General features: G+C 34.9%; 1 protein-coding gene across 5 annotated transcripts in view; it reads left to right on the top strand.

The window, feature by feature from the left end:
- Positions 1 to 16,150, top strand: part of AUTS2 (activator of transcription and developmental regulator AUTS2) — a 1,216,826-nt gene that overhangs the window by 377,629 nt on the left and 823,047 nt on the right. The window lies entirely within an intron of this gene.

Raw genomic sequence — 16,150 nt, 5'->3', positions numbered from 1 at the left:
CAAAAAATGAGGTTTCCAGGAGGATCCTAACATGTGCCTCCCTTTTGAAATCTTCCTTCCCTGATCTGATTGTTGAAAATATTGGCATATTGATTGTAGAGTTAAGCTGAGGCTCTAGAGAATGGAACTGTGATGTGGTAAGATGGAAAATTGTGACACTGTCTTTATACTCTTTATGATTATATGCTTAAGCACATTAAAAATGCTTCTTCCATTCACCTAGTTTAAAAAGAACTTAGAACATTTTCATCTAATTTTGCTGCATTTTTTTTCTGTGTGGACTTGTTTCTGCTGTGTTTTTAAGACAGCAAAATTGCTTCTTTACCTATGTTGAAATTACAGTATTTTTATTTAAAAGATCAATTTTTTATTTTAGGCTCACTTCCATTGTTAACCGTTAAAGCTATTATAACTAAAATATTATCTCTTCGTGTACAGGATTGGGAAACATTGTGGTTTGGGATTTTTTTTTCCTCAGTAGATTACTTTCCTTGAGAAGCCAACTGTCCATTATTTGCCGTTGTGAATTTTGATAACTGAAAACTGTATGCTGCCTTCTTATCCTTTCCCCTTTCATCCTGAATGTTCTGTTATGGGAACCTGAAACTCAAGAGTTAAGGCATATGAATAAACTAATGTGAAAGGGGAAAAGCATTTCCAGAAATGATTGTCACAAAAAGAAAAAGAAGAGGAACATTAATTGCTTCATTTGGATTACCATGCTGCTATTCCTTTAGCAATCAAACAAGGAGTGAATGCATCCATATACCAAGGCACAAGTGTAATATAAAGCTAAATAATATAAGGCTGTATACCTAATTGAAGGGTATCCGTCTTGTATTTATTAGGTTAGAAGAAAAAGAGAAACAAATCTCAGTCTTGTTTTTGGCATGTTTATAGTGCTCTACATGTCAGTGATTCTCTGCAGAACTTTTATTGTTTCACAGTGGTTAACTTTAAAATTTTTCATTGGAGATTTTTGTTTTCCAAAACTCATCAAGATGGGCTGAGTTTTACCTGGAGAGAAAAAGTCTTAGTGTAAACACAGGGTCAGCAATGATTACAGAGCAAATTAAAACCCTCGTTTTCATATTCCTCTAAAAAGCCACTCTTATACAGGCTTTTTAATTTGGAATTTCCCTCATTATCTTTAAAAGGACAAAGAAGAAATCCCTCTCTTGATTGTCAATTACTGACCATTTGATTTGATATAAGCTTGTAATTGTTGGAAAGGTATTTCTTCTGTGAAGTTTGTCCAAGACTGTAAAAAAAAAAAAATACATTGCGAAATATCTTCAATAGCCATCTCCTAGTTTATCATTTAGGAAGATGATTTTATCAGTCTTCAGTAGTGAGAAAGAAAAATTAAGAACGGCAAGTAATACATGACCAAAAACATTGGCATAAGAAAATACTGTTCACTTGTGATCATTAGAATTATGATCCCTTTCGAAAATTAAAAATAGGTGTAATAAAACACCTTTTTTAAACCACCACCACACAAACATACATACTCCTGTGTAAGAATTTCCATCTAAATTATTTATCAGTTGTCTGTTTCTTGAATTAGGTTGGTACCCAGCTACCATTCTTTCTAAAAGAATGCTTCAATTAAGTTCATCCTGTACCCCCTTTCTCTTCTTATTCTATATATTCTCCCTGAGCAATTTCTTTTTTCATGTGTTTTTCTATGTCCTATAAGGGATGATTCCAAAAGCTCTATAACTAGCGTAATATCTTTCTTGAGTTTCTGAGGTATGTATTTAAATGGCTAGGTAGATATCTGTCTTGAAGTTCAGCAGATTCCTCAAATGCAGCATTTCTAAAGTATAGTTAATTTTGTCTTCCTTAACCAAAGATTTTCTTCCTCTTATATCTCCTAGCACAGCTAAGGCATCCCTATCCAGCCAGTCATCTTTCTTCCCAAAGGAGCTGTTTTAGTTCTGTTCTTACCATCTTTCTTCTGACTTATTAGAGGAGACTCATAATCAATCTCCCTGCCACATTTCATGGTGCCTTCCAGTGCTCCAAAACCCTGCTAGAGTGATCTTAAAAGGTCAATCTGAGTCTGATTTGATACTTGTTAATGGTTCCTCTCTCCCACCTAAGCATTCTCACTAGATCACCCTCAACAGTGCTAGCCCTTAGCCTTGTATATACATAATACACCTGATTGTAATTTCTTATTCACCTGTGTCTTCTATAGTAACATATGATCCTAGAGATACTGAATTATACTGTGTTTTAAATTTTTGTATCCATAATCCCTGCACGTAATAGATAGTTATTTATTCCCTGTTGGGCACTGTGGCTCATCCTAGCACTTCGGGAGGCCAAGAGGAGAATCCCTTGATCCCAGGAGTTCAAGACCAGCCTGAGCAACATAGCAAGACTTCATATCTGCAAAATAGAAAATTAAAAAGTTCGCTGGTGTGGTAGCATGTGCCCCTGCTCCCAGCTACTTGGGAGGCTGAGGTGGGAGGATTGCATGATCCTGGGAGGTTGAGGCTGTAGTGGGCTATGATTTTACCACGGCATTTTAGCTTGGGCAACAGAGCAAGACCCTGTCTCAAAAAAACAAAACAAAACAAAACATTTTTTTCCATAAATGCTACTGAGTAAATCTGTGACTTTTTTCCAGGAATCTGGCAGACCTGAGTTTGAATTCTGCTTCTTCTATTTACTGGTAGTATATGACCTTGAGCAATATATTGAAACTCAACTGAATTGTTTTCTCATCTAGTAAATGAGTAGTATTATCACCTAATGTGTTTTTCAGTTAAACTCTTCATTTTGAGTTAATAGTAGTACATAATAATAGTACAATGTGCAGTTTTAAGAAATAAAACAGAAAGATACCACTTTTCCTAGCTTCCTCAATGGTAACATATTGTAAAACTACAGTAAAATATCACAAGGAGGATAGTGATACCAGTACAGTGAAAATACAGAACAACCACATCACCAAAAGGCTCTCTCCTGATGGCCTTTTATATCCATACCACTTTTCCTTCTACCTCCACAACCCCCATCATTAACTCCTGAAACAATCACTTTTTCTTCATTTTTGTAATTTTATCATCTCAAGAATGTTATATAAATGGAATCATACAGTATATAGCTTTTTGGATTCTCTTTTTACCCAGCATAATTTTTTAGAGATTTGTTCAAGCTGTATGCTATTGCTTTTGTTTCTGAGTAGTGTTCTATGATATGGATGTACCATAGTTTATTTAATCAGTCTTCTGTTGAACAACTCCTCTGAGTTGTTTTCCTAGAAGTACTATGAACATTTGTATATAGGTTTTGGTGTGAACATAAGTTTTCTTTTCTCTAGGATGAATGTCTAAGAGTGCAGTTGCTGGGTAGTATGTATAGTGTTTGCATGGTTAAGTTTTAAGAAGCCACCAAACTGTCTTCCTGAGTGACTTTACCATTGCATATTCTCTTTAGTGCATTGTATCAGTGATCCAGTTTATCTGCATATTCACCAGCATGCAGTGATATTGTGGTTCTGTTTTTTTATTTAAGCCATTCTATTGGTGTGTAGTGATGGCTCACTGGGGTTTTAATTTGCATTTCCCCAATGTCTAATAATGTTGAAAACTTTTTCACTTGCTTGTTATTTGAATATCTTCTTTTGCTAACTGTCTCTTGCCCATTTTCTAATTAGATTTAAAATTTTTATTGTTGAGTTTTTCACAGTTCCTAACATGTTCAAGACACTAATTTTTTATTGGGTATGTGGTTTGCAAATATGTTCTTCCAATTTGTAGCTTGTCTATTCATCTTCTTTCAGATTCTTTCTCAGAGCACAAGTTTTAAACTTTGATGCAGTCTAGTGTAAGGATTCTTTCCTTTACATTCTTGCTTTTATTGTCAAGTCTAAAAACTCTTTGCTTATCCTTTGATCCTGAAGCTTTCTGTCTTCCTTTATTCCTAACAGCTTTATATTTCATATTTAAGTCCACGATCTATTTTGAGATAAATTTTGTATAAAATGTGAAACTTAGGCCAAAGTTTTTCTCCTTCCTCTGGGTGTGTGTGTGTGTGTGTGTGTGTGTGTGCGCGCGCGCGCGTGTATATGTCCAGTTATTTTAGCACCACTTATTGAAAAGACTATTTTCTCTCCATTAAATTGCCCTTGTACCTTTGTCAAAAGTCAGTTTGCTATACTTAAATGGGTCTGTTTTTAGGCTCTCTACTCTTCAATTGATTTAATGTCTGTTCCTCCACCAATTTCAAAAAATCTTGATTATTGTAACTATTCTTTTCAAAATTGCTTAAGATAAAGTAGTACCTGCCTTTTTTCATATAAATTTGGTAATTATCTCACCTGTCTTTATAGAAAATCTTCCTGATATTTTGTTAAGAATTTTGTTAAGCCCCAGGATATTAGTTTTGGGAGTGTTTTTGTTTTGTTTTGTTTTGTTGTTGTTTTTTTAATTACTATGTTGAGTCTTTCTCTTCATGAAGAGGGTTGTCTCCATTTATTTATATCTTGTTTGATCTCTTTTATAATTTTGTACTTTTCAGCATACAAGTCCTATATAAATTAGATTTATAACTGTCACTTTTGGGGGGCAATTGAAATAGTATTATATTTCTAATTTGGATTTCACATGCATATTCATGCATATTGTTAGTGTATAGAATACAACTTATTTTCAAGTGTTGTTTTTGTATCCTGTAACCTTGATAAATGGAATATTAGTTTGAGGAACTTATTTGTAGATTCTTTGAAATTTTCTGTGTAGACAAATATGTCATTTGCAAATAAGGACAGATTTATTTCTTCCTATCTGATCTCTATGCGTTTTAAATTTCCTTTTCTTGCTTTATTGCACTTGACTAGAATTTCTCATGCTATGTTGACTAAGAGTGGTGAGAGTGAATATCCTTGTCTTGTCCCTGATATTTTGGGAAAAATGTATTCAGTCTTTTGCTGTTAAGTACAATGTTAGCTGTAGGATTTTTCTCTATGGTCGTTATCAAATTGAAGTAGTTCCTTTCTATTCCTAGTTTTCTGAGAGATTTTTCTTTTTATCATGAATCGATGTAGAATTTTGCAAAATGCTTTCTTCTATGTTTATTGATATAATTATTAGGTTTTTCATTTATAGCCTATTAATATGATAGATTACATTGCTTGATTTTCAGATATTGAACCATTCTTGCAAGCCTGGAAAAAGTCCTGTTTGGTCACTGTGTATAATTATTTTTATGTATTGCTGAATTTTGTTTACTTGTATTTTGTTAAGGACTTTTGCATCTATACTTGTGAGAAATATTGGTCTGTACTTTTGTTTTTGTAATGGTTTTGTTATGAGGATATTACTGGCTCCATAAAATGATTTAAAAGTGTTCACTCCTTATATGTTTGCTAGAAGAGATTATGTATGTTTGGTGTTAATTTTTCTTAAAACATTGTGTGGAATTCTCTAGTGAAACCCATCTGGGTCTGGAAATTTCATTTTTAGAAGCTGTTAATTTAAGAATTAATTTTTTTTAATTTAAGAAATTAAATTTTCTTAATTTAAGTTATTGGGCTACTTAAATTATTATTTTTTTCATATTTGGTAGGTTCGAGTCATTTTTCTTTGTAAGGAAGTGGTCCATGTCATCTAAGTTGTCAAATTTAAGTGTGCAGAACTGTTGATAGTATTCTTTATTATCTTCCTGATGTCTGTATCGTCATATTTTTTGTTTCATCCCTGATATAGATAATAATGTCTGTATCTTTTTTCTGTGTCAGTCATACTTGATGTTTGTCAATTTTATTGATTTTTTTTCGAAGAACAAGCTTTGTGTTCCATTGAGTTTTCTCTCTTGTTTTACTGTTTTCAACTTAATTCTTTCTGTTCTATTATCTTAATTATTTTCTTCTATCTGCAAGCTAGTGAGCTAGGAAAGCTGGAGGTGTAATTCAGTCTGAGTCTGAAGGCCTGAAAACGAGGGGTCCAGTGGCATAAGTCTCCTTTCAAGACTGAAGGCCTGGGAACCACAAGGGCTGATGTTCCATCTTCAAGGGCAGGAGAATTGAATGTCCCAGAGAGTAAATTCTTCTTTCCTCTGCCTTTTTATTCTTTTTGGGTGTCAGTCGATTCAATGAGGTTCATGTGCCCAAATATGCCACCTTCTTTAAAGAAATAAGTCTACCAGTTCAAATGCTATTTTCTTTCTGAAACACCCTCACAGATATACCAAAAAATAATGTTTTACCATCTCTTTAAATTGACATATGAAATTAATAATCACGTGTATCTTTTTGTATTTTTGCTTTCTATATTGTTTTGTTTAAAGAGAGTTTCTTATGGATAGCATAGAGTTGGTTCATTTTTAAAATTCACTGTACCATTTCTCTTTCTTCTTTCTTAGTGATTTAAGATCCTTTCTTCTAGCTATGTTTTTTTTTTTTAAAATAGAACTTCCTTGCTGGGTGCAGTGGCTCATGTCTGTAATCCTAGCACTTCGGGAGGTCGGGAGTTCGAGACCAGCCTGACCAACATGAAGAAACCCAGTCTTTACTAAAAATACATAATTAGCTGGGCATGGTGTCACAGGCCTGTAATTCCAGCTACTTGGGAGACTGAGGCAGGAGAATCACTTGAACCCGGGAGGCAGAGGTTGCAGTGAGCTGAGATCTCGCCATTGCATTTCAGCCTGGGCAATAAGAGCGAAATCCCATCTCAAAAACAAACAAAAAAAAGAACTTTCTTTAGACATTTTTTCAGGGCAGGTCTCCCAGCAAGAATTTATTTTTATTTTTGGTTATATGAGCATGTCTTAATTACCTGTTGCTTCCTGAGGAATGTTTTTACTTGATGTAGAATTTTGGGTTCACGGTTTCTTTCTTTTATTTTTATTTTTTTTCAAGCCATTGAAAAATGTTGTTATCTTTTTTCTGGCCTTCAGGGTTTCTCCTGAGGCATCCACTATCATTCTTTTGGCCTCTATGTCATGACTTCCTTCTCTCTGAGTGCTTTGAGATTTTATTTCTTTGCTATCTTTAGGAAAGTTTAACTATGATGTAGCTTGGTATGAGTATCTTTGGGCTTATTCTGTTTGGTATTATCATAGCTTTTTGAATCTGTAGGTTTTTTTTTTTTTGGCCAAATTTGGGAATTTTCACCCTTTCTTCATGTACTTTTAAAGCCCTATTTTCCTTTTCCTCTGTTCCTGGGATGCTGAAGACATATTGTTAGATCTTTGGTTATAATCCAACAGATAGTTGATACTTTTTTTTTTTCTTTTTTCAGTCTTTTTCTGTTCTTTTTGTTTAGATGAGTAATTTTAGTTGTTTTTTCTTCAAGCTCACTGATTCTTTTCTTTCCTTCACCTGGTCTTGAGCCCATCTATTGAATTTTTTCTTTATTGTATTTTTTTTATTTTTTTGAGACATATCTCGCCCAGTCCCCTAGGTTGGAGTGCAGTGGCATGATCTTGGCTCACTGCAACCTCTGCCTCCTGGGTTCAAGCGATTCTCATATCTCAGCCTCCCAAGTAGCTGGGATTACATTTGTGTGTCACCATGCCCAGCTAATTTTTGTATTTCAGTAGAGACAGGGTTTTACCAGGCTGGTATTGAATTCCTGACCAGGTGATGCTCCCACCTTGACCACCCAAAGTGCTGGGATTACCGGCATGAGCCACATTGCCCAACTGATTTTTTAAAACATGCTTTTTACTATGGTAAAGATGTATTTAATGAAATTTACCATCTTAATGGTTTTTAAGTGTGTAGTTCAGTACTGTTAAACATATCCACATTGCTGTGAAACAGATACTCAGAAGTTTTTCATCTTGCAAATCTGAAGCTTACCCATTAAACAACTCTGCTTTCCTCGCTTCTCCCAGCTCCTGGTAGCTAGCCATCGGTCAGCTTTCTGTTTGTCTGAATATGACTACTGTGGGTACCTTATGCATGTGGAATACACAGTATTTCTCTTTTTGGTACTTGCGTGTTTTACTTCATAATGTCATCAAGTTTCATCCATGTTGTAGTAGCATGTGACAAGATTCCTTCCTTTCTAAGGCTATATAGTATATCATTATATGAATATACTGAATACTGTTTGTCTATTCATCCATTGGACATTTGGGTTGCTTCCACCTCTTGACTATTGTGAATAGTGATGCTATAAAACCCTGTTTTTAGTTGTTTTGGGTATGTATGTAGAAGTGGGATAGTTGGACCGTATGGTAGTTCTGTGTTAAATTTTTTGAGGAACCTCCGTAGTGTTTTCTATAGCAGTTGCCCCATTTTACATTCCCACCATTAGGGCACAAGGGTTCTAATATTTGTCCTCTGTTTTTCTTGATAGTAGCCATCTCAATAGATATGAGTGGATACCACATTATATGCATTTCTCTGTTTATTAGTGATATTGAGCATCTTTGTTGGCTATTTGTGTATTCTCTTTGCAGAAATTTCTATTCAAACTTTTTGTCATTTGTTAATCAGTTATTTGTTTTTTGTTGTTTGGTTGCAGGAGTTCTTTATGTATTCTGGATTTTAACCTTTTCTCAGGTTATATGGTTTGGAAACATTTTTTCTCATTCGATAGGTTGCTTTTTCACTTTGTTGATTGTGTCCTTTGATGAACAAAAGTTTTTTTAAAGTTTCGTCTGTCTGTTTTGCTTTTGTTACCTGTGCTTTTGTGTCACATCCAAGAAAGAATGTTAAATCCAGTGTCATGAAGCTTTTCCTCAGTGTTTTGTTCTAGTAGTTATGTGATTTTATACTTTTAGGTCTTAACATTTAGGTCTTTAATCCATGTTGAGTTTATTTTTGTATGTGGTGTAAAATAAGGGCCCAGTTTTATTCTTTTGCATCTGAGTGTCCAGTTTCCCACACCATTTGTTGAATAAACTCTCTTTCTCCATTCAATGGCTTTGACACCTTTGCCAAAGATTGTTTAACCATGTATTTGAAGGTTCATTTCTGGGCTTGATGTTATATTCCATTGTTCTATTTATCTGTCTTGATACCAGTACCACGTTGTTTTGGTTACTGTAGTTTTGCAATGTTTCGAAATCAGGAAGTTTAAGTCCTCTAACTTTGTTCTTTTTCTAAATTGTTTTGGTGATTTGGAGTCCTTTGAGATTACATATGAATTTTAGGATGCATTTTTCTATTTCTGCTTAAAAAAATGCCATTGGGATTTTGATAGAGATTATGTTTAATTTGTGGATCATTTGTGGTACTCTGGACATTTTAACAACAGTAGGTCTAAGAGTATTAAAGCCCATGGTCAACCATGAACATGAAATGCCTTTCCATTTATTTTCCCTTTTTTATTTCAGCAGTGCTTTATATTTTGAGGGCAATATTGAAAGTCTGAACTCCAATACTTGTCTTTATAGTTTCCCTCTTTTCTGGTTCTTTGGCTAAAGAGAAACTTTTCTATGGGCTTGCTGTGGTATGCATCATTGACATTACGTGGTTTCTGGCTTTTGAGCTCCAAATCTGATGACATCATATATCTTATAGGATATATGAGGCCTATAAAATGAAAACTCTTAGAGAACTCACCACCATGTCATTTTTGGGGGGCCCCCAGGTTTTAAGCCAGTGTGTCGTCTTTTCACCTTTCAGAATTTGTTTATATTTATTTTATCTATAATGTTGAGGTATTTTAGTTATGCTTAATGTGCGCAATAGAGAAAAGTTATGTGTACTCTATTTTCTTGAAAGAAGTAGTTCCCTAAGATGCTTTTAAAATAGTGGTTAAGTAGCATAATGTATTTGCATTGTGCAAGGCCCGAGTGCTCAGTAGAGGCTGATAATTGTCTTTTATTATCTTCATTTTTCTTTTAAGTATCAGTCACACTTTATTATAGAGGCAGTTCCATTTTAAGTTTACCTTGCTTTAGATAAATTGTATTGCCATTAACACACACATTTGCATCTTCATAACCTTGATTGCTATTCTGTCAAGATACAGATTCCAGAAACAACATTGTCTTTTTAGTATTTTTCTTCTTCCAGGCAATTTTGACAAAGCATTTTTATAATAAGATTGGAATTACTAATTCTGGTTTTATTGAAAAACTCTTAGCTGTTTCAGCCAGAAGAAGATCATGGAGGAAACAATAAATTTTCTTCATGAGCTATTCAGTCCAAAGAGATACTGAATTAAATGTAGGAAATCAGTACACCTCTTTTGTTTGATAAGTGGTATTCTTCTGAAAAAACATTATGAGATTATTATAAATATTTTTGGCTGGATGCAGTGGCTCATGTCAGTAATTCCAGCACTTTGGGAGGCCAAGACAGGAGGATTGCTTGAGCTCAGGAGTTTGACACCAGCCTAGGCAACATGGTGAAATCCCATCTCTACAAAAAAAAATTAGCTGGGTGTGTTGATAGGTGCCTATGGTCCCACCTAATTGGGAGGATAAGGTGGGAGGATCGCATGAGCCCAGGAGGCTGAGGCTGCAGTGAGCCATGATTGCCCCTCTGTATTCCAGCCTGGATGAGAGCAAGACCCTGTCTCAAAATATGTAAATATATATTCCATATATGTCTGTAAGTTTATGTACTCTAGCTCAGCCTTTAACTTTGAAGTTAATTTGAAATTCATTTACAAACTATGTTTGGAAATTTACATAATCATGATGACTGCATGTAAACTGTTAGTAATATTTTATAGAGTTTCCTTGTGTTTTTATGTTAGAATGAAGCAATACATTGGTGTCAGAAACCTATTTGGGAAATTTAGAAGAAATTTAAGCTATGGAACATAAGCTGTGGATTGTGACCCTGAGAATCCCTTTATTCTTACTTGATAAACAATAGAATTTGGACAGGGAAGAATCTTATTTTCTCTGCCTTTGCTAGTTGTTGGAGAACTTGCTGTTTGAGACAAGAGGGACTTGATCTTTCTATCCTATACTTTTTTCATCATCCTTAAAGAGGGTTTATTTCAATGGATAGACCATTCATAGTTTTGACAGCTCGAAGAAAAACCCTTAATGTTGAGCAACCACCGAAAAGTTCCAAGGACTGTATTTCCAATGGGAGGATTTCAATTACAGTCATTTTTTTCAAGTAAGTACAAGGTGGTAAATGGAATCACAGTTTCAAATGTTAAATTTGAAGACTACGCCATTACCAGTGTACTTTGGAAATAAAAGATGCAGCCAATCTAAATCAAAGACATGATTCCAGATTACTTCATAAGAGTATGAGGAAGACTACAGCCACCAGTTGAGCCACTTGCTATGGAAGAGTTTACAGTGCATCAAATGTGACTTTCATTAAGCCATGTTACCCTTTTTTGCCACTGAGGGCAGGAGGCGTCCTTTTCAACAGGCTGTAATAGCTTCTTGTTGAAAGGCTGCCTGCTATGCAGCTGCAGCAGCAGAAAGATAAAAGAGGGATATAGATTCACATATTGGCCTTGTTTTTTAAATGCTGTTTTTGCCATTTTTGGCATTGGTTTCCAGTGCTTAGAATAGCTGTAAGTATATAGTAGTTACTTATTGTGCGGTTTTTTGCATGAATAAATAAGAGAAGGAATTAATGAATTAGGCTTTATAAACTGGAAGTTTTTGCTGTGCACACATTAAGCTAACCTTCTCTCCCTTCCCTTCTCCACATGGTGCCACCAAACTTTTCCCCACCTCACTCCTTCATCAGCCTTTTCTTTTTTTTGAGATGGAGTCTTGCTTTGTCACCCAGGGTGGAGTGCAGTGACGCCCCTGGGTTCCAGTGATTCTCCTGCCTCAGCTTCCTGAGCAGCTGGGATTACAGGCACCTGCCACCATGCCCAACTAATTACATCCACCTTTTAAAACTTATTTTTCTCTCTAGAATTTGATTGTTTACACTTAGACTACATGGGAGGATCTCAAGAGAGTATAGAAAGAGTTGGACATCTAGTTCAGTTTTCCAGAGGGAGTGCAGAGAAACTTCTTTGAAGTTTACAATTGATTTTTGGAACCTCACTTGTAGGATAGTTGTGTGGAGAAAGGCATTTAAATTCCATTCATTGTAGTTCTTAGGTCAAGTTAGATCTGGTTACATACTTCCTTGTTTGGTAGAATCCTGCTTATCTTGACAATATCTGTTCCATACTATATTTACAAACTGGAAACAGCTAAAGCTTGAAACTGCTAAAAAGAATAAAGTGCATGCTTACATTGTATGTATTATAAGTCATATGATTACACATTCTCTCACCAGTCCTTTCATGTAGAACTTTCGTTTGCATCTTTGGCTATAAATTGGAACTACCTTGGGATCTTAAAATAATATTGATGTCCAAGTATCAACCCTGGAGATTCTGATTGAGTTGGCCTGGGATGAAGCCTTGGCATTGAATTTTTTTGAAAGATCCCCAGGAGTTTACATTGTGCAAAGAAGGTTGGCTTTATAATGATTACATTGCTTTGTGTTCCATTTGTTCTTTCTTGGATAAATCACATCTATAATTCATTGACCACAGTTGTCTATGAGGCTTATTAAAAATGGTATAAAAGCTTAGCAAATGTGAAAAATTGGGATGCAGAATCATTGTAAATTCCTGTTCCCTTTCTATAGTCAGTTTGTAATTAATTCAACAACAGTGTTTTTTAAGAGGCCCACCTTTATTAAATGTTTATCTTGTTCAGTTTAATTTCCCTTGAAACAAAATCTCACTTTCATTTTGTACTCATCTCTGATTTACATGTGGTAAAGAAAATGAGCAGAAACAGGTTTGGGGACAGTTTACTATGGTACACTGGTTCCTTATAGAGAGAGGAGTATTCATTGACTATGAATTGTTCAGTATCTTTTACAAAGGAAATGAAGACCATCCGTTAATCTAGCTGATCAGATTGGTGGGAGTCAGTTACAGAGCATTATTGTGAAAGATTTGTGGTTTGCCTGATTTTAGGTCAATTAACATTCACCCATGAGAAGGTAGTATGTATATCATTTTTATTTTATAAGTGAATATGTAATGTGTATTTTTTTGTTATTTTGTGTTTAAATTTTTATTCAAGGTTTCAGATTAATTAATGTCTAATGTTAATACTTAATATACATAGATATAATCAATATGATCACTGTTATTTCATGAGTGAGGACAGTTTATTGTTGACAATTTTTATATCCCATTATAACCATCTAGATGAGTTCATTATGTGCTTTCAGTACACACTACCAGTGCTTAAGAGTCTTGAGTTTATTCTGGTCTTCGACTATCACATGTGTTGAAGTATACATCACATTAGATTTGTAAATAAATTGAAGAAAAATCTTAAGACTGAAATTTAGATATTAACAAATGTTATTTCCTTTTTAAGATATACTAACAGACATTAGAGCATTAGTAGGTCACTAAAGAGTGAAGATGGGCCGGGCACGGTGGCTCAAGCCTGTAATCCCAGCACTTTGGGAGGCCGAGGCAGGTGGATCACGAGGTCAAGAGATCGAGACCATCCTGGTCAACATGGTGAAACCCCGTCTCTACTAAAAATACAAAAAAATTAGCTGGGCATGGTGGTGCGTGCCTGTAATCCCAGCTACTCAGGAGGCTGAGGCAGGAGAATTGCCTGAACCCAGGAGGCGGAGGTTGCGGTGAGCCGAGATCGTGCCATTGCACTCCAGCCTGGGTAACATGAGTGAAACTCCGTCTCAAAAAAAAAAAAAAAAGAGTGAAGATGAGCCAGACCCATCAAAATACATATACTCGTTCTACCACTTGATATGTACACACTTAGAGTTGGTAGTTTATTCTCAATTGTTTGTGGCAATTGCATTTGTGCTCATCTTCTCTTACTTTCATATGGGTAGCTAATCATGAGTTTCTGTCTGTTTTTGCTGAACTTCACCTACTGTCTTATTAATCTTGTTTATATCAGTTTGAATTCCTTAAGGATAAGGACTCTAGTCTTACTCTGGTGTAGTGTCTCCAACACAGAAAGCAATTTTAGGAATATACTGTCTTAATTAAATTTATTAAATTAGTCAACAAATACGAGCCTTTTGAGAAGTGGTCCTGAAAACATTTGTGTTTGCTTTTTTTTTTTTTTTTTCCCCCTAGAAAGGAAATAAGCGGGTTTATAAGCAGCTGAGTGCAAGCATCATGGTCTGTGTGTTTTCTTTTTGACTGCTCTGCTAGATAATCTTTCAGGAAAGCTGAGTAGCTCAGCAAGTGAATACTAAAGGCAATGCATTCCGTACCTCTCAGGGGGCTGAAGCAGTGTTTAACACCACTGTAAAATCCTCAGCTGTGGCTTTCTCTAGTGTAGAATTTATCTAAGAAAGATTAAAAGAACAAGGAAGGCTTTGTGTGCTATTTCTCTTTCTTTTCTTCACCCCTCCTGCTCCAGTCTATTTGCAAAAAAAAAAAAAAAAAAGAAAGAGAAAAATTCGGGGGAGTATTTTCTTTGGACCTCCAGAGTATGCAAGTTATGTATGTGTAAGTCTTAGAGAAAAATTAAGGCAAATGCAAGGCATGCCGCTAGTGGGAGTCATCACCCATGGGTAAAATGAAGAAAATTACATGAATGCATTGCGTTCATACAGCCACTTTTTCCATTGAATGACCCAAACAAGTTACCAGTGACAAAGCATTGGTCTTTCATGTGGTAAAACAGTGGCCTGTTTGCTTAATTGGTGGAGAACTCAGGTGTATTACCCTTGACAGAGTCGAAAGCCTTCATAGAGAATTAGAAGGGATATAATTTGGGCACTGTACTCAGAATCTTACTTGGTATATTGTTTAAGAACTTCATTACAATGGCTCCCATTCAACAAGAACTAAGGGATGACTTTTAAATATTTGGCCAGATTTTATAATGGCAAGGACAGAGTTTTAGAACTGAAGAGCCATTTAGTTCAACCCCATCAATCTGCAGATGAGAACAGTAAGCCGAGAAACACAGTTAGTGTTAGTGGCCAGAAGGGAGACTTTGGGTTAGAAAACTGGAAACTAATGGCATAACCAGATTTGAACCTTTTCTTCCATTCTGCACTAAGTTTTCTTTTCTCTGTTAGGAAAAGCCTATTATAAATGGAACATTGACAAGAATTTTAATTTTTGCATCTTTTCTTACAATGTTTGCTATTATTACATTTTATAACTAATTGTATATGCTTTTATATTTTGTTTGTACTCATCATTTTAATGTTTCTATGTAGCATTTCTCACAATCCTGTGGGTTTTTATTTTAATTTGCTAAATTATTCCTTTGTTTGGGGGGACTGACATAAATTTTCCTTTTTTGCCATCAAAGAGAAAGCCACAGCAAACAATGTATATATGCAGCTCTTTATTCTCTCAAGTTATTATTTTTGTCCTCGCCATCCGAGTTACTTGGGGTGACTTCATTACAGCAATGGAAAACACTGTAACCTGCCAGCATCGGAAAGTGTGGCTTTGTACTGCGTGTGTAAGGGTTATGTTGTTATGAATGTGCAGGCCAGAAAAACGGTGCTGTTCTTTGTAGATCAAACAATTGATGTATGTGTTGCCTGTCAAATTGCTGTTTCTACTGAGAAAATTAAAAGCATTTTTATTAGTGTAGGTGATTAGGTTTATTAATGTTGGGCAAAATGAATGTTATGAAAATGAAACAAATCTATAGTTTTGGGGTAAAATAAAATTTAATAAGCAGGTGACCCATTCATACACTTATGTGAAGTAACTTTTGAAGCGATACATGCAGGAAAATTTACTGTCTACATTAAATGTATATTGAAAGATATTCTTCCTGTAGGTTTCTAGTTATAAACCTTATAAAATACTGTGATTCACATAAAAAACTTATTAAATACTATGATTCATCAGACAGCTCTAGTTTCATTTTATGAAATTTTATCTGTTGACTCTGATTTAAATTATCACTCTTTTTTAGGTGGGACATATGGTAACAAGTTATATGGTAAAAAATTTAAAGATTTTGACCTAATGTTGGTTCGGATTGTATTCTTTTATCACATTTTCTTGTCAAAGAGCTGTCAGTTGAAAAGGGAAACTTCATGTTTAGAAATTTGACTTCTAAAATGTGTTCGTGAAAATTTTGATAGGTTCTTTAATAAATGTTTATCTCCAACAAAAAATTCCCTGGTGGTGGAGTTATTAGGACCAGTGAGCATACATTTTTTTTTTAAATCCTCTTGATTATGTTATTATATTAGCTTCAAGAAAAGTTT

Source organism: Sapajus apella, unplaced genomic scaffold (genome assembly GCF_009761245.1).
Source record: "Sapajus apella isolate SASKATOON/1434 unplaced genomic scaffold, GSC_monkey_1.0 scaffold88, whole genome shotgun sequence".
In the NCBI taxonomy this organism is placed as follows: Eukaryota; Metazoa; Chordata; class Mammalia; order Primates; family Cebidae; genus Sapajus; species Sapajus apella.
The sequence above is the reverse complement of the archived record's forward strand: the minus strand, read 5'-3'. Positions and strand labels throughout refer to the sequence as shown.